The sequence below is a fragment of the Phyllostomus hastatus genome, unplaced genomic scaffold, assembly GCF_019186645.2.
Source record: "Phyllostomus hastatus isolate PE091 unplaced genomic scaffold, TTU_PhHast_1.1 phas_contig_209, whole genome shotgun sequence".
NCBI lineage: Eukaryota > Metazoa > Chordata > Mammalia > Chiroptera > Phyllostomidae > Phyllostomus > Phyllostomus hastatus.
This window is the reverse complement of record NW_025333735.1, coordinates 16,873,307-16,890,266: the sequence shown is the minus strand read 5'-3', so window position 1 is coordinate 16,890,266 and position 16,960 is coordinate 16,873,307.

Genomic DNA, 16,960 nt, shown 5'->3' with positions numbered 1-16,960 from the left:
AAGATTTAGTATGGCCTGGATGCAGGGAAGGCTTCTTGAAGAAGAATTTACTCCAGCTAGGCTTGACTCAGTACAATTTTCCTGTTCCCACTCTATAATTTAAGCTCCATGCTCCTGTTGAAATGATCTCCCAAGATGCAAGTCTATATACATTTCTTCCCTTGCTTAAACTTTCTTTAATGATTCCCATAACCTTTTTAAGTAAAAAACCAAATGCTTCTACTTGGAATAAAAGCCTCTGTCTGACAGAGACCCTGTGCACTGGGCCAGGCTCATCTCTACTCTGCCTCAGCTATGAAGAAATGTCCTGCAGGATCAGTCAGCACTCCTTGACCCCAGGCCTTCCCCTCAATGCAGTCATCTTCCTGATATGGCTTCAGCTTTGCCTCACCTGTCTAAATCCTAATCTCTTATTATACATGGCTACTAGGTATAAAGTGTCTTCTAGTTGGCCAGCTCTTTACTAGCTACTTTAATTAGTTAATCCTCCAAGTCTGTGTTGTAGAGTCACACTTCCTTGAAGCACACCTCTTCCTGCTTGCAAACGGTGGACTTCCTCTATTAGCTTTCCTTGACCAGAGAGAGCACCTTCAGCCAGTGGGCTCATTGTCAGTTTGTTGTCTGTCTTTACTAGAAAGTGAGCCTTTTGAACTAAAAGGTAGCATATTATTTTTGTCTGTATCTTCAGGATCTAACACCATGCCAGGAATGTAGGAAGGGCTTAGATATTTGCTGTATGAATGAACAGATATTTTAAGGAAATTCGACAGTCCTTGTAATAACATTTCTAATAATAATAGCTTGACTCTGTGATACTGAGCCTGACTCTGTGTTAAATATTTTATATACATGGCTTTGTTTAATATCCACAGTGACTACATGAGATATAAATTTTTATAATCTCCCTTTCATAGATAAGAAAATAAAAGTTAAAAATGTTCAGTAATTTGCCCAACCTAGGGTTGGAGCTGGCATTCAAACCCAGGTGTGACTGACTGCAGGGCCCATGGTCTAAATCACTAGGCTGTCCTGCCTCTCAAATGTCTCTTAAGACCCTCAACATCTTCCCTAAGCTCCTCTCTTACTCTTCTCCTAGTGGGTTAAAAGGCACTGGTCACATCTGACTACTCAGGAAAACCCAGCTAGGCCAAAGAACACAACTCCCTTGGGAGAATCAGGGCCTATGCAAATATCCAGATTGTGAGGAGCCCTGCAGTTTTCCTTTGTGCCCTGCTTGTAATAAATAAGCCTGGACAGCATTCTTAGGTCATTAGCAGAGATAGATGGAACCAGCCAAGTCATTGCTTTGCACTTGGCAAAATGGATATGCTACTTCCCTTTTGTGGAACAGGGTGGTGAAGGAATTCCACAGCCTTTACTTGCTTTAAGAGTTTGGTTGCTTATGGGAGGAGAAATAAGAGGTAAGAGGTGCCTCTGAAGGGGTTTATTGGGACACACATTACCAGGGAAGACAAGTGAAGGGGCTGGCTAGTGCTGCAGCTGAATAGGAAAGTCTAGTCTGGGATCCGTGTACAAGACCCTGCCTCCCCCCGGCCCAGACCTCAGTGTCCTCTACAAAGTGGGACCTCCCACAGTGTGTCTTGATGAATACTAGTTCTGTGGTGTGTTACAAGGCATATGGTGAAAATCACTTCAAATTTAAAACAAAAAAGGAAATGTCTGTTTAAAAAAGCCTGGTATCATTTTTGTTAGTTATTTACTGCAGAATTTCTCAGGGCCTTCGTGTATGCTGGTGTAAATTACTCACATTGCAGAGGTTCTGTACTAGGTGGCATTTTCCAAATTTGATCAATCACCAAACCACAGTTTCAAAGAGTTTATTATGGGATTGAGCTTCCCAGGACCTAGCACAGGGGAATGTTACACTGGATGGTGTCGGGTGTCACTTGTCTCAAGGAGTGCTGGGCTGCCACTTCCATTTGCTCAGGAACACCTGGCACGTGGCAAAGCTGATTTCTCTCCTGCTGAGGAGCGGACAACAAATGGACCTACTTGGTGTAAAAACTCGTTTTCCAGTTATGTTCCCAAAGCTTCCCCACTTACTTAGCTCCTAAGATCCTGTCAGAGATGAACAGGGCTACTGTACAGTGTGCTTCGAGTGTCTGCCTCTATCGAACACTTACATGGCACCACACATTTAATATAAATTTTATTTTTTTCTTTCTACAAATTTATTGAGCAATAATTGAGTGCCAAGTACACTGTGTTAGACACTAAGGATATAGCACTGAACAAAACAAACATACACATTTTACATAGATGATCTCATTTAATTTTCAGAAGACACAGACCTCCCCCAGCACAATGGCTGTTTTATTGTTCCCATTAACGGATAATTAAACTGACGTCCAGGAGCTTTAGTATTAGAATAGCTAGAGAGAGAGCACTGGAACCAGGGTGCAAACCTGTCTCTCTCTATTGAAGTGCCAGGGATCAATTCAATTCCCTCCCAGTTTTTTGTTTTATGGTTTTTTAAAAAAAAATCAGGATGACCTAGATAAGTAGTCAATTTATAAATGAAAGCTTTGGTACCAATACAGGATTCAGATTTTAGTTCCTTCTCTAAGAACAAAGAAAGTTGCTAAAATTTATGAAAATTTATATCATTTATCCATTTATGTATAATAAATCACCCCAAAACATAGAAGCTTAAAACATAAACCACTTTCCTTGCTCCCAGTACTCCCGTTGGACTCATCTGAAGTCATTCACGTGGCAGCAGTCATTTGGCAGTTCAGCAGGGGCTGGAAAGCCCTCCGTGGCCTTGTTTGCATTGCTGGCTCACAAGAGGACCCCCTGTATTCTGTGGGCAGTTGTGGGGTCTTCACATGGGGGTGGCAGTACGCTCAAACCTCTTCAGAAATAAGATTAAGAATTGTCACACAATCGGATCCCTCACATTCTGCTAGTCATAAAGCTAGCCCAGAATCAAGTGGCAGGGAATAGACTGTCGTTACTAAGGGGAGAAGCAGTAACATCACACTGCAAGAGGGCCCTGGAGGGAGGAATCATCGTAGCCATGTTTGCAAACACCAAACCACTATTTCAGCAGACATTTCTTAAAAACTTGCTTGGGCAATGCGCCCTTTTCTGAGTCTGCCTCCCGGTTAGGGGGACAGGGCTCCCTAACAGGAGCCGATTAGAAAAGAGACCCTGACCCAAGAAGGAGTCAATCCATTAAGTTGAGTCAACCAGATTCTTTCCTAAGAATCTGAAACTGTGAAGGAGAGATGTAAGTTGACAGTCAGTGATTCTGGAATCAAAAACCCTTCCACAAAGTCATTCTCTCCATATTCATGGAGAATCAGAGACATGCCATTCAGTCGCTCAGAAATATTTACAGCACACCCATTGTGTGCTCAGCACTGTGACAGCCACTGGGAACACTTGACAGAGAAACCAATCAGAGCATTTCCACGGGGTGAGAGCACAAAGCCCACATTTCCAAAGATGAAGAGGCTCTGGTTCCTGGCTATGACTGCTTATCCATCCTGCCCTTGCCTGCTCTAAGTTGCCTCTGGAACTGAACAATGCTGGACAATAAAAACCTTTATTTCCTTAAGCTGGTAGATATGGGTTCTGCTACTTCTATCTGAAATACCTTGGCTAGAGTACTCTCTTGAGTGAGGCTACGGGTTACTTTATGTGTTGGCAGAGAGACTAGAACATTGGAACAAATGACCTACTATTCTGGGACTTTCAAGGATTAGTACTTGAGTACTAATTTTGGATTTGGCAATAGCAGTCCCTGGAGGTGTCAAGCAGGTTCTTCTTAGTTTTTACACACCAAGATAGTTCTAAATATAGCAAATCTGTACTTGCTTACTAGGCACAAAATGACTCAGGAGGAAATAATTTTATCTTTCTGAAAATTATTTACTCAACATTCCACTGATTATTTTTGAGTGCCTACTGTGTGCCAGGTGCCACTCTAGGCACCTAAAAACATCAGTCATCCAAACTGACAAAGTCCCTGCCCTTACAGAGCTTACAGACTAGCACACTGTTCCCATATCATAAAGAGAGAAAAGCGCAGAGATCATTTTTACTCTTTGTTTAGAAATAGATATTTTCTAAAATAAGTATTTTCTAGAGTGGGTATTTTTTTTCATTCTCACCTGAGGATATGTTTCTTGAGTTTAGAGAGGAAGAGTGAAAGTGAGAGCAAGAGTGAGAGAGAGAGAGAATCATCTCGATGTGAGAGACAAACATTTATCTGACCAGGGATCACACCTGCAACCTAGGTACGTGCCCTGACTGGCAGGGGGGATGTGGAACCCAAAAACTTTTGGTGCATGGAATGACACTCCCAACTAACAGAGCCACCCAGCCAGGGTAGAATAGGTAGTTTCTTGTTGAAAAATACTATGTAATATATCTAATCTTAAGATAAGCACTGTAGAATTTACAAGTATAATAGAAAATGTTGAAAAAACCAACACCAAAGATATTAAAAGGAATCCAGTAGTGTTGATTTGTTTCTCTGAATAATTCATAGGCTGTCTTGCAAGTTTGAGTCTATACTCCCATGCACTATGCATGGGATAAAATTGGTAAGATTGGGGATACTATACATATATTATAGCAGGATTTGGGACATTGTAACTCATTTACTTTATTACTGTGAAGAGCCTGATTTCATTCTTACTACTGCTGGGCAGTAATTTGTCTCTCCTCTAGTAATTATCATTGTTAATACAGGTTTAAATCAGTTGTGTCTTCTATCTTCCCATAACTTTGTGAAAAAAACAAACAAACAAAATGAGTTCATTATTTTTAAAAATAGATGATCTAAAATATTTTCTGAGTTTTTTTACATGGCAGAATTGTTGACTTTTATAAAATTGTGACTCTTTTTATGCTAGTCACAATATTTCATCTTTGATGACTGAATTTGATTTTTGATCCTGGGAGTTCAAACATCATCAGTATCTTTTCTATACTCTACCTAGGTTCACATAAGAATATTTACTGAATCAATTGCAATGACCAGCTCTCCAGGATATTGCAGAAACTTTGACAACAGAAAGATTAGGGAAATAGATATAAAGATAGCAAGATAGATAGATGGCAAGATAGATGATAGATGATAGGTAGATAAGGGTGGATATATGTAGATATTATATAGATAGATGATGTATAAATATAGGTGTAGATATAAAGATAAAGAGATAGAGATGTAGACAAGGTTTCTGATGTTCTTGCTGTATTTGCAAGCTTAATCATAACCATTGATGACATGCCTATGCTTGGTACTGTTCCTTTTTGCTCAGCTCATTGAAACATGTCTGTAGAATTATCCTAGTCTATGGAAGACTTTACACAAAGAGAGAGATCATGCACTAACTGTTTAGAAGGAAGACAGGTGATAGCAATAGGAACTAAGAGTGCAGGTCTGGAAGATAAACAGACAAGTAAGATCCAAGCTTGGCCACATAACCTTGAACAAATTGCTTAGTATCTCTAAATCTCCAGTCTTCTCATCTGTAATGTGGTCACTTAACATCTAGTTCATAAGTGTATTAATCTGAGCAAACCACAATGACACAGAGTAAGCAAGGCACTGTTGTTACTAGTGTAAGAAGATAGAGCAATAATGGGGTTAAGGGTGAGATATGAGTTAGTGGAACATGGACTCTTGAAATCATAAATTAGCTCTTCCAAGTTCTTTGCTTTGTGGACTGGAAATCAGACAGGTTAACTGACTCAGAGTCACCAAGCAAGAGGGTAGAGCTATGACTTATACACTAGTCTACAGTCAGAGGTACAATGCTTTTCAACTGGTCTGTTCTTTTATTTTTCCCTTTCATAACAAAAAGGAAATATCTGTGATCGATATGGTCAGATTATCTAAGTGACTTTTGCAGTAATTGCAATCCAGAGAGTTGCCTGAAACTCTACCGCTTAAATGTGGCTTTTTCAAAGCGAGGAAGCTTTTGTATCTTCGGGATAAAAGTAAGTGCAGTGCTTAAAGAACACTCTATCTCTTACTCTATTAACTCTATTTGTATGCTTTCAAAAGGAAATTCTCTTGGGAAGATAAGAAGTTGGCATGCTGAAAAGTAATACATAAATTTCCATGCTCAATAGTCAGGACTTAAGCAAGCTTGTCTGCAATGCAGCCCACACCATCCAGAACTTTCCTCCAGCCCCCCAGCTCCTATGCATGCATTCTTCTTGTCTCTGAGCAACAGAGCAGGGCAGTGCTTATTGCTCAGTGTACAATTCTTTATCTGAGGGGGCCATTCTAAATGGAAATCTACCCCCTTGTATTCTCTCATATATTTCCCCCTCAAGTTTTCTCACCTGTTACGTGGTCACTTATTAACAATGTCTAGTTCACAATTGTATTATGAGAAATATATAAAATAATCCAAGCAGACCACAATGGCAGAGAATAAGTAAGGCACTGTTGTTGCTTGTATAAGAAGATATGGCAAGATGCCTCATGGAATACAAGGAGGTGGGTGTGGGAGGATGTGGAGGACGTGGCAGTTAGCACTGCTTTGTGTGGACAGATACCTGAGACTTCCCGCTGGACAAGGATGCCGAGTTTCCTGTGCTGAGCATTAGAATGTTATAAATAGATCCTTTAAAGACGTACCTCTGTAAGTTTCCCAGGTGATGCTCTCATGCTAACCTAGAGAGAGTCAGAGGTATAAAAAATCCATCTCAGTTAGGGACAGTAGCTCAGAAATGCTGTAGCAACCATCTGTTCACTTTTATGGGCATGCCCTCCCATGGTCTCTTATGGGAAAATGTTTGTTTAATCTCTTTTAGTTTGCTAGGCCAGGCTGTTTTCAGGGGGGAGGTCAAACAAAGAAAATAATACATTTTATAATAAGGTAAAATTTTATGGCATATAATAAATTCTATAAAGATACCATCCATAATTAATTAGAATTTATTTTTAATTAAAATTTTTAATGTTTTATAGATTCCTTGAAGGAAATGGCAAAAGGCCATTTTACTAACTATAATTCAAATACCTGTGGAATGATTTTAGCCTTCTGTGTTCCAAGCTTTTAGTCTGGATTCTTGAAAAAGGAAAAGGACCAATACAGGAGTGGCCAAAAGTAACTTTACAGTTGTTTGTATGGAAAATAACACAATATCAAGAAATAATAACATAAGAATAAACTGCTTTTGTGTACTTATAACTATAAACCTACTTGTGCCCAGTCCTGTATCTTCTGCCCGTGCGTTTTTCTCTGATAGTCTAGGAACTATGCATATTTCATCTTAATACTCACCTAGAGGACTTTTAATGAGTTTAAGTTGCACAGGTCTTTGGTTTGAGCAATTCTCCACCTGAAATGTGAGGGCATGAGATGGAAAATGAGTAGGAAGGTCCCAGGGATTGGTGTTCATTCATCTATGGGAAAGCAATACTATGAGAAAGGATCAGCCCCAGCTTGGCTTAACTAAGCATGAATTGTCCAGCACTTATGCTGCTCACCCTGACACAGCAGAACAAATAACCCAGTATCCTGATTATATATTGATATAATTGTTGTTTGGGGACCAAAGGGTAAGTTCACCTTGTGGCAATTATTAATGGTCACTTACTACATGCCAAGCAATGTTCTAAGTGCTTTACGTTTGCCAACTGTTATACTCACAACAGGTCTCTGAATTAAGAATAATTAATATCTCTATTTTCTAAATAAGGAAACTGGAGACCTCCAGAGATAACTTTCTCATGGCTCCAGAGAAAGAAGTTTACACATTGAGAGGGAGCTACACTTCCAGGGTTGGTGAAGCCAGGTTGCATATTTGTGTCTTTTCTGGGTCACCAAGGGTGACTATTCATGGCTACATTTAAGAAAGCCTCTCTCACGGTGGACATCCCACCAGGCATAAGGAATGAAGAGATCATGAAAGCAGACTAGGTGAAAGGACCAGCCATAGACACATACATGCCACACAGAATTTGCCTACATCTGATTAGAATTCTGTCAGTCAGGAAAGACTTTTTTGCACCCTTACCTTGCCTTCATCCTCTTTGCAAAAAAAAAAAAAAAAAAAAAGTTGCAGAGGCCAGATGATACTACTAAATAGCATTTATAAAATCAAATTAATATTAATCATAATATTCTAACTGAATAGAAACATGAAGGGGCAGAAAGTGTTTGACTTTAATCCCTGATCCCCACCCACACTGCGTAACATTATCTTCTGAAACAGCTATGAAGGGCCCTAAGTGGATTTCTTGTTTTTTTCTACACCGCCCACTTTTCTTTCTTTCTTTCTTTTTTGTTTGTTTTTTGTTCCTTACTTTCATTAATCACCTAGAGTACCTTAGCTAAGGCATCTTTGTGTGAGGCCATTTATAACCCTTGTGAACAAGATTGTAATCTGGGAAAAGTATATCTTTCTACTGATGTAAAATAAAATAAAATGAGTAAAATTTTATTTTACTGATGTAAAATAAAATAAAATTTGTATCTGTAAATCTCAAACATGGGTATTCTTTTTGTTGCTATGGATCATGGAGTAGCTAAGGAGACAAAGCACTCCCACCCCTCTGGATAAGCATCAGCAACCTCTCCTCCAATCCATTCTGGTATAGACGTTGCCATGGTGTTGGAAGGCGGTGGCCTAGAAAAAGAATTGCAATACTGGGACTCTTAGAAATGCTTTGTGAAATGTCCTGTCTCTCAGAGAAGCTTAGATTAGCTAGGATCCTTGTTTAACTTCTGTGATCTGATGTATGTGATGTCAAGGGTATCAAGAAAATTTTCTAAAATCTCAAAAATGATCCTTGCTATCTTTAATATTTCCAAAGTCTCCCCAAAAGTACCTTTGCTACAGTCACCTTATCTCTATTTCTCACTTCTCTCTTTATCCTCCCCCCCCACATTTGTCTCTCCCTTCTACACATATTTATTGAGTACTATGCATATTATAGGAATGGTTCCTATAACACAACTCTGAAACAAATACATTATATTCTTTTTCTTACACATACTGTACCTGAATATTAGAGAGTGTGAGTACTATGATAAAAGTCACTTGGCCAGGAGTTTTAGAGGACCCACATTTCAAGCCAAATTCCATGTGGCTTCATACCTCTGTACTTTTTGTTGCACCTGGCTATCTGGAGGTGGAAGGGTCTAAAGGGGTCTGATCAGCACAGATGTGCCCCCTAAGGCTTTACCGGTAGCTGAGTTGTTACTAATTTGTAGGTCTCAGGATCTCCTTATGAGTGAAGAAATTGATAGTTAATCTAAAGAAAACAAAAACTTGAGGTGGTTAAGAGGATCCTATAAGAATCAGAAAATGCCAAAGATCAGAAGATTTCATGTAGCTATGTACAAAATTTAGTGTAACCTTTTATATGTGCCATTTATTTACTAAACATCTTCAGCACTGGAGTGTCTTGGTTATACCCTATCATTTAATTTTGAGTCTTGAAGGAATTATTCCAGAAGTCAATTTCACAGAAGTTTTGAAGATGATAATTCAGAAAGCTCAGACACATACACTATTAAAATATTTTAAAAGTAATAAAATAGCTTGCTCTAACTTTTTCAAAGACATTTGGGAAAAGTAATGATGACTGGCAGACCATCTTCTCTCTGGTATATGGTACAAGGAAAAAAAATGGTAGTTTCACATTATGAATGTGTGCTGTCTTAAAGGAGAAGGAGAGGGTAGGACCAGCATTATCTGATATCCTGTTAGGAACCTCAGTTTTGTTATGCATAGTCATACATGATCTCATGTCAATGTTTGCATTCTACAGATGAGAAAACAAAGGAGAAAACCTATAGTTTGAGGTAACAGTTGGCAAATTTTTTAAAATAATTCATCAAATTTTTATCCTGATCTCCATCTAGGTCTAGACCACTATTCTCTTATATTCCCCACATCTAGAATACATGACTGTTCCGACTTTTCTTCTTATCTGAAAAATGAGCTCAAGTATCACTTCCTCCAAGAAGGCTTCCAAGACAGCCTAACCTGCACCGATCAGCCTTTCTCTCTCTTCAGAATTCCTATAGGACCTACTTTTTAGAATTGCAAATGTGGTTCATCTCATGCTGTCTTAACTTTTTCTTCGTTTCATTAGGATATGTCTTACCTCTCTGTGTAAGCTTAACTTTTCTGAGCTCTTGAGAAGCTGACCTACATCTCATTCATTTATTATTTCCTATTACAGCAAAAGACAGCTAGTCACAAACATGCTCATCAAATGTTTCTGAACACAGATGAGTTAAAATACCCAAGAAGGATTGGACATTGTCACTGGATCACCATGTATCTTTGGGCAAGTTACCTAATTATTTTGTTTCCATTGTTTACTTTTATTATATTTAAAATATTTTTATTGTTGATACTATTGCAGATGTCTCCCATTTCCCCCTCTTTCCCCCCCCCCCACCCATACCAAGTCCCCACCCTGCCCTGTCTCTCCACTGGACTTCATCACATTGTCGTCTGTGTCCATGGGCTATGCACATATGCATAGATGTTCTTGGGCTAATTTCTTCTAATCTTCCCCTCCCTCCTCCCCTCTGAGATCTGCGTTTACTTTTAAAACCAGATTACTTGTTTAGTCCAACTGTACAGCAAAATTTTTCAACTTTATATAAGTGTTGCCTAGAGGATACTCACACAAAAATTAGATAACACTTCTTAGTGACTTACTAGGACAGAAAAGGAGCCCAGAAATCTGCATTTTGGCAGCTTCTCTGGGTTGTCCTATACAATTGATTTGGGGACTGTACTTCAGCATTCACTAATGGAGATCAATGGTTATCAAAATTGACAAGATTGGAATAACTTAGGATGCATGAAAATAATGTATTTTCAAGCCTTGTCCCAAAACAATGGAATGAGAATCATTAGAATGGACATGAGATAGGACCTGAGAATCTGTATTTTTTTGAAATTTCCACAGGTCATTTTGAAATAACCAGTATTGAATTTTTTTTCCTGCTGCAAAAAGCTGGATTATTTCCATTAGCCCATGGTTTGGGAGAGGGCTCCAGGGTTGTTAAAAAACTGCTAAGTGGCTGCAGGGAGGGGCTCAGGCAGAAGTCCTGACACCAGGATGATCAGAGGAACCCCTCAAAGGCCTCTGGGTCTGGAGGCTCCTTGTCATGCTTTGCAGTTGGCCTTTTGAACAGATACCTGGCCCAGCTTGGGGGCCAGCCAGCCTGTGGAAGTCAGTCAGGGGGTCATTTATCCTCACGATGAGATTCTCTTGGTCATCTGGGATGCAACTATCCAGAACATCACAGAGACGAGGTCTGTGTGGACAGAAATAGGACATGCAGACCTAGAAGAGCCTAGTTCAGATTCTTCTCCAGGACCATGGAGACTTCCGTGGCATCCAGGGTTTCACCCCACTTGCCTTGGGACAGTTTGTGCACATCCTGGAAGAGGGCAAGTCCTCAAGAGACTATGGGTGCCCTTGGAGATGACTCCTCTTGGTCAGAACACAGGCCCAGAGAGAGGTGGGTATATGCCTGGAGAAGGAGGTTTGCCAGGTGATGGACAGCACCTCCCCCTCAGTGAGTCACTAAGACTCACTAAGACTTCTGATGACTCTGGGAGCTCAGAGTTGGCCAGAAATAAGGAACTAACCACCAAAAACTGTGTTGGCTGGTGTCAGAGACGGTGACTGAAGGAGGTTGAAGGGTGGTTGGAGGCTGAAAGAAGGGGAATACTGGATACATTCCCTCCAAATATTGTGGAAGTGAGGGAAAATTCGTGGTGGCATGCTCTGAAATAATCACTTATCACCACTCTTCAGGAAGTTCTTTTAACTACTTTCTCATCCTGTTTTATTGGCGTCAGGATCTTGGCTCTGCATCAGTGATCCTGACAGCTCTGCCAGGCCTCTGGCTGTGTCCCATCACTGCTCTCTCTCTGCAGGGTGAGAAGATGCCTAAAGCCAGACTGCCATTTTGGAAGGAAATCTCCCCCAGGAGACAAGCACAATTCATGTACCATTCTGAGCTCAACTCTTGATTTCAGCAATATATCTCTTTAAAAATTATGAAGAAATGTGGCTTCATGAAACTGTTGAAAATGCCATAAAATTGATCCTACGTGACTAAGTTGTTGCAGCTTTTAAGCCACATAGAAAATGTCAAATCACCATATCAACAACACAATCCAGCATTAAATAGCATGGCAGTTACCATGGAAATATGCCAAACATAGGTGGGTTGGCAGTGTGTGTAGGGAGTATCCGTGGGGAGAATGTATTAATGCCCCATTTTGGTATTTAAATTATTCATACAGTCAACCAGTTTAAAGAGATACAGCTGAAATAGGCACAGATGACAGCATGGTGACAGCTAGATGGAAAGGGGGGTGGAGGGAAGGAGGAGAGGGCCAAGAGGGGATAAATTGTGGCGAAAAGAGACTTGACTTTGGGTGGTGAGAGCAAGATGCAGTATGCAGATGATGTTACAGAGTTGTACACTTGAAACCTGCACGGTTTTAGTAACTGATGTCACCCCAATAAATTCAATTAAAAAAAATAAAAAGGAAACAACAGAGAAAAAATATATGAAGCTGCGCTTTTAGAAGTACAGTTTCCTATTCCTCTACCTGGTCAGACAGTTGGAGGAAATTATTTTATTGCTGTAAATACAACCTTATTCCTTTGGGGGGAAACATGGATATTTTTCTCTTCCTGTAGAACCTCTGATTTTTCATATACAGTTTTCTACACATAATGATAACAACAGCAACCAAAAAATATAAAATCCAAATACATTGCACATCCTGCAAGGCCCTAAATGAATGGAGACCTGCCTACCTTTCAGATGTCACTTTATACCAACATTTTCCTTTTACCCTGTTTAGGCCACATGGGCCTGTCTGTTCCTCAATCCCCTAAATCCATTTCTCCATGTCAGGGGTTATGACAGGCTGAATTGTATCTGCACCCAAATTCGGATGTTGTCATTCTAATCCCCAGTGTCTAAGAAAGCAACTGTATTTGTATTCATATCTTAATTACCTCTTCAAAGAGATAAATAAGTTAAAATGAGGTCATTAGGATGAGTCCTAATCCAATATGACTGGTGTCCCTGTCAGAAGAGGAGGTCAGGACACAGACTCACACAGAGGGAAGATCATATGAAGATACAGAGAGAAGATGCCTTCTATAAGTGCAGGAGAGAGGCCTCAGAAGAAACCAACCCTGCCAGCATGTTGGTTTTGGAATTTTAGCTGCCAGAATTTTGAGAAAACGAATTTCTTTTGTTTAAGCTCCCAGTCTCTGGTACTTTGTTAGGGAAGCCCTAGCAAACTAATACATGGGTGTTGGGACTTGTTTCTTTTTGTGCAAAAGATGTTCTTCCCCAAGATTTAAGGGGCTAGATATTTCTTTGACATTCAAGTCTCATCTCAGTGGTCACCTCCTCAGAAATGTCATGCCCACTCACTCACTAAAGTGGACACTAGAAAGGAGAATGGAACTAAATTGTCAATCAGGACAATGTGATCCCCTGTGACACTGTTTAGTTCCAGGAACCCAGTCCTAAGCCCATTAACCCATGCTGTGGTTTTAGCTACAGGAATGTGTTCACTGGCAGTCCAGTCAGTGCACAGCATAGGATTTTTGCTCAGGGATTATGGGAAGTGACTGCAGGGAAGCCTTAGTACCGGTAGAAGCCACGTTGTGACCATAAGAAGGACCATCTGAAAGTCAAACAAATATACCAAAGAGAGCAGGCAAAGAGAGAACCACATAGAGACACAGCCAGGTGCTTGAATAGCCATGCTTGAATTCTATTCTTATTAGTCGACTTTAAGTTACCAATAAAGCCCTTTTACTAGTTAATCCACTTTTATTTGAGTTTCCTGTACCTTGCAATGGAAAACATGCCAAGAGATACATTTACTATCCTACTGTTGCATTTTAGCTTCCCCATAGAAACTACTGGAAATTGCCCTTTCCCATAACAGTTTCCTTGTTTGTCTTTTTTTTTTTCTACCAGAATACAAAATTTCTAACAACTGATACACGGTTTTGTTCTTTATATTTTCAACATGTAGAATAGCCTGGCACATACTTGATTCCACAAAACATTTGTGTGTAAATAGTATTATATTAAGTGTGCCAGATATGATGCTAAGTGTTTTATGTGTGTTATGAGTCCCTCCCCGCCCCACCCACTTGAGTGTGAGCTGTATGAGAATAGAGACTTGTTTTGTTCATTGCTATATCTCTGGGCTTAAAGTAGCTTAGCACCTGACACAGAGGAGTTCAGTGTTTTATACTTGCTTTCGAATGAATGAGTTTTACTCTAGCAGTCCTCAACCTTTTTGGCACCAGGGATGGGTTTTGCAGAAGACAATTTTTCCACAGACACAGACACAGAGTATGAGGGGTGGTTTTGGGATGATTCAAGCACGTGACATTCAAGCTCACCTCTTGCTGTGCAGCCTGGTTGCTAACAGGCCCAGACCGGTACTGGTCCTTGGTCTGGAGGTTGGGGATCCTTGTTTTACTGGATCCTCATGACAATACTATGACATAAATACCATTCTTATTCCCATTTCACAGATGAGTAGGAAGCTTGTTAGGTATAAAAGCTGGCAAACAAGACTAGTCTTTTGGACTCCAAAGTCCCCCACAGTGGAATGCCATCTGACCAAAAAGCTTAAAGATCAAAACAACAAAACACAATTGAGATTTAAACTCATTGAAGGAGATTTTCCATCCAGGCACAGATTTATTACTCACACTAGTTTGATTAAATCCCAGTGGCACATTTGAGAGTCTGCATCATAATCACTTGTGGAGATTGTTAAAAATAGCAATGTCTGAATCCACTCTAGAATTGCTGAATCAGGTCCCCAGGTTTGAGAGGTGGGGAAATACAGAGCTCAGGTAAAGGTAGTTTTACAAGCACATAGGTTATTCCGACGCACACAGGTTGAGAATTACTGTTGAGTTATAAAATAGCTTATTCTGCTACTAAGAAAATTGTGCCATTGAAGACCTGTTGGAGAGCAGCTTTCTGAGTCACTTTCATATCTGATTCAGCTTTGTTTTGACAATGCCTAGTCAACTGTCAGGTCAATAATAGCAATATAATCACTACTATTACCATTTCAAATAATAATAATAATAGTAATAATAATAATAATAAATACTAACATAAACGGATTTTCCTGAACCAGATGCTATTCTAAGTTATGCATATTCTCCTGTTTAATCTTCCAAACAGTGGGTGGAGGCAGGCACCAAAATTTTCTGCGTATTTTAGATAAGGAAACTAAGAGTCTGCCCCACTAAGTTTTAGGTCTCACATTATATTGTGAAGATAGCGTTCTTTTCATCCTAACTCTAATGTTAACCTCTACATAGTATTCCTTTACAGAGATCTTCAGTTAATGCTTTTGGAAGTAAGCAACTGGCAGTAAGAAAGAAGAAAAGAAAGATAGAAAAATGTAAGAAAGAAAAAGAGTGATGAAGGGAGGGTAACAGGAAGGGAGGGAGAAGGAACCAGAGGAAGAGGGCGGCAGTGAGGGAATTCAGATGCTACAAAGTTTCCAAGTCAAATCTGAAGTGAACTCAGACCTGTATTTTCTTCAAAAGGTTAGCCTTTTTCTGCCAGTGGTATGTCTTTGAACCCTGTCACCTGTGAGCTTGCTGGCCTCTAGAACCTGCTGAAACACTACCTGCCCTTGACCCCCCAAGGAAGAATGTCAGTATAGAAGGTTCAAGTTCAAGTACATTATTAGGTCAAGGCTCCTGGAGAGTAGAATATTTAGTGTGCTGAGCAAAGAGATTAAAAACCTTAGTTCTCTGTGGAGCATCTCTTTTGGGGGGCCTCCTATTCATGGATTATTTCTTTCTCTGGTCTTCTCTGAGTTTCATAGGGAAATATGATGAAATATCACCTTATACCTAGTGGAAATATTACTATATACCTAATAGAAAAAAAATGAACTGAACCTAGGCAGTACCATTATGGTAAGGTTTGAAGGAAAAGGGAGGAGGGCTTGACCAACTGTCCCAGGTTTTAGGAACAAAATCTCTGTCTTTGGATTTATCTTTCATTTTCTCTTCTCACCACAAGACTAGTTCTATGAATACAAGAGTGGTGATACTCAGAGGGCCGATGTTAGGGTGAGAGTCTGAGTTAAGGTGCCAAGGAGGTCTCAAGCCTGCTTTTGATCTGGGCTTCTCAGATCTACCTACTGTAACCCAACGGTGTCCGTATTTCTCTACCTGGTACAGCTCAATGACGCTGGAGTTCCCACATGAGGTCAGGGACCAGTGACCCACAGGGTAATAAAATGTATCTATTTGCCTGGAAAGTCCCTTCTGCATATCTTATTTTGGAATCTGAATTAGCAACATGTGACTGGTTAAAAAAAATCACAGATGCTGGGTCCTTGTCAAATATCTCCTCATGACCAACAGAATCCTCTCCCCCCCCGCCCCCCCCCCCCCCCACATCTCAGAGACCCCTCAGTGAGGATAGTCTTACCTAATCTCTGGAGTGCCTAGCACCAATAATTAGCAAAGTCCTCTGTGGTTTAATAACCCTTTCCTTTGTTAGGGAGGCAGGTCTCCAGGCAGGACTTCACCTGCTTGAATCAGAAAACTTTCCCAAGCCCCAGGTATCTCATCCTGTGAAAAATGCTGCTTACATTTTCCTTTCATGAAAAACCAGAGCAGATGAGTATGGTGTATGAGAGAGAGCACAGCCTTCAGAGTCAGGCACACCCACATTTTATTCATGACAAAGTTACTTAACATGGCTATGGATAAAAGTTACCCAATATCTGCAAATCTCCTTTTCCTTATCTCTATATCAACTATAACTATAACCACAAAGAGACTTCCTGATGATTAAATGCAATAACCCATGGCACATACTCAGTAGCAATGAATGTATGCTGTTAGTCACTAGAAAATATTATGGATTCAGACACAATATCCAAGAATTTGGTC